The following is a 5,701-nucleotide window of genomic DNA, read 5'->3' as shown; positions in this document are numbered from 1 at the left end:
ACCTCTTCAGTATAAGAGCCTTCTGCTTGCAATATTTTGATGATGGTAATTTGGATGAAACGCTGTTAACGTCGTCTCTTTCGCCGTTCGTATGGAGAGAGTTGACAACTAAAACAAGAACCAGAAGAAGAGTAACACTGAAAAGTACAAGAAGAACAAAGACATAGGGACGATAAGAACAAACAGAAAAAAAGAACAAAAACAAAGCAAAACCAGATCACAAAAATAAAAAAGAAACTAATCACACACACACACACACACACACACACACACACACACACACACACACACACACACACACACACACACACACACACACACACGAAACCCTAAGCACCACTGCTTGTCAACCATCCCACACACACACGCCGTCTTCTAAACCCCCCAACCCCACCACTTAACAACCAACACCACCCCTCCCTCCTAACCCCTTTGCACCCCACCCCCACTGTGTTCCAGCGGGGATATAAAAGTGCCACCGGTCTGGCACCACCAGCACACACCACACCACAACAGAGCCGCCATCAGCTGAGAGCGTGACGACGAACCAGAAGCTCTCTCTCTCTCTCTCTCTATTCTCATCCTCTCTGCTCCATGCCGTCCAGCGTCGCCCGTCGCCCCCTGTCTCCTCTATTTTGATTGGCTGGAAGAACTCTAACGTACTTGCGAAAATCGTTTTCATTGGTGGTAGGGATTTCTCTTATTTTATCTTCTTTTTTTTTTCACTGTGATTGTTGGAATTTTTGTTGGGTTTCGTTTTTGATTTTTTTTCTTTTTTAAGTTTGTAAGGAGTCATGTGAAAAGGGAGCAAGGACAGGCGAGAGGAAGAAAAAGAGAGTGGGGAAAAAAAGAGAAGAAAAGAAGAAGAAAGAAAATCGCGATCCACATCGAAGGCTTCCAAGCCAAACGAAATCTTAGTCGTGGAACAGGACAAAAGCCTCCAACGACACAAGACCGGAGACATCGGACCATACTTGCAGAAAGACGCGGTCTGCATCTACTACGTGTAAAGAAATCTGCTTCATACCGGGGTTTACTGTGCTGTAAACTTCACGAGGTAAGTAAGACTGTGTAAATTCTTTTGAATCTAATTAGAGAGGAGGCCCAGCGGTTAAGGCGCCCGAATGGAAAGCTAGGGTCCCCGGGTTTGAGTCCCGCACAGATCGAGGGCATGTGTTTTATCCATCTTCCAGTATATCTTGCGTTGTGGTCTGGGTGGTAGTCTTTCGGATGAAATGGTAAAGCAAGATCCCTATGTACAGCATTCACATACGAAATGAACCCAGTGCGACAAGAAAACATTGTCCCTGGCAAAATTCTGATCCCCCCCAGCCCCTCCCCCCCCCCTCTCAAAAAAAAAAATTAAAAAGTAGATTCAAATAAATGAATGAATAAATACACAGTTAAATAAATGAATAAATAATAGAATAAATCACGTAAATAATCCATCTTGAAAGGCAAGAAAGAAAACACGCGTGGCGCAGCACTGTGGCGATGCGCTCTCCTTGTTGAGAGCAAAAAATGTATATAGCGACAAGAAGGTAGCATAATACAATACAATGTGAAATTAAATGAAGGTTTTTTTTTCATTTATATAGGATACTTTTTTTTTCACGTATAGTTTGGTCACAGTGTAATTGGAAGCTTCAGAAGGCATATCGAGTAACGGAATGCAGTGCAATAGCCTAGCATAGCCTACGACAGCCTTCAGTACCACACAGTTTTCAGTTTCAGCTTCATTTGTGGAGTGATGGCCTAGAGGTAACACGTCCGCCTAGGAAGCGAGAGAATCTGAGCGCGCTGGTTCGAATCACGGCTCAGCCGCTGATATTTTCTTCCCATCCACTAGAACTTGAGTGGTGGTCTGGACGCTAGTCATTTGAATGAGACGATAAACCGAGCTCCCGTTTGCAGCATGCACTAAGCGCACGTAAAAGAACCCACGGCAACAAAAGGGTTGTTCCTGGCAAAATTCTGTAGAAAAATCCACTTCGATAGGAAAAACAAATAAAACTGCACGCAGGAAAAAATGCAAAAAAAAATGGGTGGCGCTGTAGTGTAGCGACGCGCTCTCCCTGGGGAGAGCAGCCCGAATTTCACACAGAGAAATCTGTTGTGATAAAAAGAAATACATATACAAATTTTCTCAAGGAGGCCTCATTCTGTTCTGACAAATCCATATACGCTACACCACATCTGCTTGACAGGTGCCTGACCAGCAGCATAACCCAACGCGCTAGTCAGGCCTTGAGTGCATGTACATACATATTTGTTTGCGTACCCATCAGACCGCCGGGGTTTCTTTACAGAAATTTACCAGAGGACGACACTTAAGTTGCCATGGGATCTTTCCCAGTGCGCCAAGTGCGATCTGCACACGGGAACTCAGTTTATCGTCTCATCCGAAAGACCAGAAGCTCAGTTTGATTTTCCGGTCAAATCTTGGAGAAAGGGTTAGACTGGGGTTCGAACCCAGACCCTCACGAGACTGTATTTGCAGAAAAACGTCTGAACTGTTCTGCCACCTTCCTCATTACTATATTGTGCTCAGGGTCATTCATGTATCTGATTGTCTATATATATACTTTCATTGCAATACAATACAATGCAATGCATTACAATACAAGATTGGAATCACAGTGTCAAAAAATCGTCAACCTTTTGCTTTTGCTGTAAGCGGGTAAATTGGCTACAGAATTGTGTACCTTGTTTCAGATCGGATCTGAACAAAATACACCTCTCTTACGGGCTGACACTCACTTGTGAGATCTGTGTTATGGTTCAAAAAGGGATTCGACTTGTATTTGTTCTGGTTGTGTGTGTGTGTGTGTGTGTGTGTGTGTGTGTGTGTGTGAATGCCTATCTATCTGTTTGTCTCGCCATCTATCCATGTATCCATCTGGCTAAAATGTACTGCACGAGAGAGCGAGAGCGTACGTGCACGCGGGCGCATGCGTGCTGTCAAGTGGGAAGGTCCGGAAGGTTTCCTTTTCCTGTGCAGAAATCCGAAGTGTCGTGAATAACTCAACTGGACAGGAAGCCATAGCAGGAAATCAAGTTTTCAGACAGGAATTACGTAACCATTATTAAATGGACACGCAAAACACACACACACACACACACACACACACACACACACACACACACACACACACACACACGCGCGCGCGCGCGCGCGCACACACACACGCGCGCGCGCGCGCGCGAACGGAGCCACAAATATACATTACTTGAGAATCATCCCCACTCCCCCTATCCATTTTTTTCTTTCCTCTATCATTTAAATTAGAAAGACATGAAATCGAGAGATAAGATTGTGTAGACAAGAGAGAGAGAGAGAGAGAGAGAGAGAGAGAGAGAATGAATTACGACTATATGTAATATCAGCAGTATTCCTCACATTTCATTTCCGTTATCATCTGTTGAATCTTTTTGGCCACTGGATATTTGAAAGGAAAAAAGTTATCAGTTATTTTCTTAACAAAATATTGTAAAAGATTTACCGGAACTAAAAAAAAGTTTGAGAAAAATTAATACTTCATGCAGCTAAATATTACAACACTTTTTCCGCTCACGAATCACGATTGCGTGTGTATGTGAGGGGGGGTTCTTCTCAACAATATCTGCAGTTCAAAACTAGCGTCCGACTCGGAAGCGAGAGAATCTGAGCGCACTGGTTCGAATCCCGGCAGATTCTCCAGTATTTTCTCTCCCTCCACTAGACCTTGAGTGGTGGGTCTTGACGCTAATCATTTGGATGGGACGATAAACCGAGGTCCCGTGTGCAGCATGCACTAAGCGCACGTAAAAGAACCCACAGCAATAAAAGGGTTGTCCCTGGCAAAAAAAAATCTCTGTAGAAAAATCCACTTCGATAAGAAAACATTAATAAAAAAAAAGAAAAAGAAAAAAAGAAAAGGACTGCAGGCAGGAAAAAATACAAAAACAACACAAAACAAAAATGGGTGACGCTCTCAGTGTAGCGACGCACTCTCCTTGGGGAGAGCAGACTGAATTTCACACAAAGAAATCTGTTGTGACAAAAAATGACTGATACAATACAATAGTAGTACAATACAATAGATTATTAATCTTTTCACGAACATAAAATTACTCATTCCACGATGAAAATTATATGAGACCTTTTGCTACAAACAATCTCCCATAGGTACCAGCCACGGCAGCTATAGCAGTAGCAGATTCAGTAGCATGGCAGTAGCAGCAGAAGTAAAGCAACGTCATCACCTTCAGTGGAAAACGTGGACTGCAGGTGAAAAGTGACTGAACCTTCAAACAATGCGAAAGAATATCATTTGTATTTGTATTTCTTTTTATCACAACAGATTTCTCTGAGTGAAATTCGGCCTGCTCTCCCCAGGGAGAGCGCGTCGCTACACTACAGCGCCACCCATTTTTTGTTTGTTTGTTTGTATTTTTTCCTGCGTGCAGTTTTTTTTTGTTTTGTTTTTTTCGGTTTGTTTTGTTTTGTTTGTTTTTGTGTGTGTTTTTTTTCTATCGAAGTGGATTTTTCTATAGAATTTTGCCAGGAACAACCCTTTTGTTTCCGTGGGTTCTTTTACGTGCGCTAAGTGCATGCTGCACACGGGACCTCGGTTTATCGTCTCATCCGAATGACTAGCATCCAGACCACCACTCAAGGTCTAGTGGTGGGGGAGAAAATATCGGCGGCTGAGCCGTGATTCGAACCAGCGCGCTCAGATTTTCTCACTTCCTATGCGGACGCGTTACCTCTAGGCCATCACTCCACGTAGGTTCACACACCAGTTACGAGAAGGACTAGAACACAAGAATACAAGATGACACACATCACTCGCTTTCACCCTACGGGTCTTCAACAGTCGGAACACATATAAGACAAGAACGAAGCATTATCACCACATCCACATATCACACGGTGGTCAAGCCTTTTCATCATCTGCTGTTTTGTTTGTTGTTGTTTTGTTTGTTGTTGTTGTTGTTTTGTACGCTTATAGTTGATTTCATCAAGTTTTTGCGCCTTATACATATTATCATTATTAGTAGTAGTTCTTTTTTTATGTATTTATCTATTATTTATTTCCTTTTTTTTCTCAAGGCCTGACTAAACGCGTTGGGTTACGCTGCTGGTCAGGCATCTGCTTGGCAGATGTGGTGTAGCGTATATGGATTTGTCCGAACGCAGTGACGCCTCCTTGAGCTACTGAAACTGAAACTGAAACTCAAATATGGAACTCTTTGCCTCACCACGTCCGTCACAGCCGCTCACTGCCTTTCTTTAAATCTAACCCCAAGACTTTCCGCTTCCAGCAGCATTTCCTCTAAACCCCCTCTCAGTAGTTAGTTGATTGTGTTGGTATATCTGTAACGCTGTATTGTATGTGCGTTGAATGTATGTATGTATATATGTATGTATGTATGTATGTTTGTTTGTTTGTATTGTACGTACGAATTTGTATGCATATATATATATATATATATATATATATATGTTTATTGTACATGATTGTGAGTTGAGGACTGGGTGTGTATCGTGTGTGGATTGTAAAGCGCTTCGTGCAATGCTGATATATGTCCAGATAATATCATTATTTATTATTAACATTCTCTGTTTTAGAGTTCCGTGTGACACTATTCCATTGACAGTGATACGGACAAAGAATCCTGAAACCAAAACTAAAGACGTATAGACAGTATTGTATTG

General features: G+C 42.5%; 1 protein-coding gene across 1 annotated transcript in view; it reads left to right on the top strand.

Annotated features, from left to right (window-relative positions):
* Positions 1-546: 546 nt before the first annotated feature.
* The window catches only part of LOC143287375 (uncharacterized), a 25,909-nt gene continuing 20,754 nt past the window's right edge, over positions 547-5,701 (top strand). Inside the window, exon 1 of the mRNA XM_076595343.1 lies at positions 547-1,057. The gene's annotated coding sequence lies outside the window, so the exon portion shown is untranslated. The remainder of the gene's footprint in view (positions 1,058-5,701) is intronic.

The sequence above is a fragment of the Babylonia areolata genome, chromosome 11 (assembly GCF_041734735.1).
Source record: "Babylonia areolata isolate BAREFJ2019XMU chromosome 11, ASM4173473v1, whole genome shotgun sequence".
NCBI lineage: Eukaryota > Metazoa > Mollusca > Gastropoda > Neogastropoda > Buccinidae > Babylonia > Babylonia areolata.
This window is presented reverse-complemented; position numbering and strand designations above follow the sequence as displayed.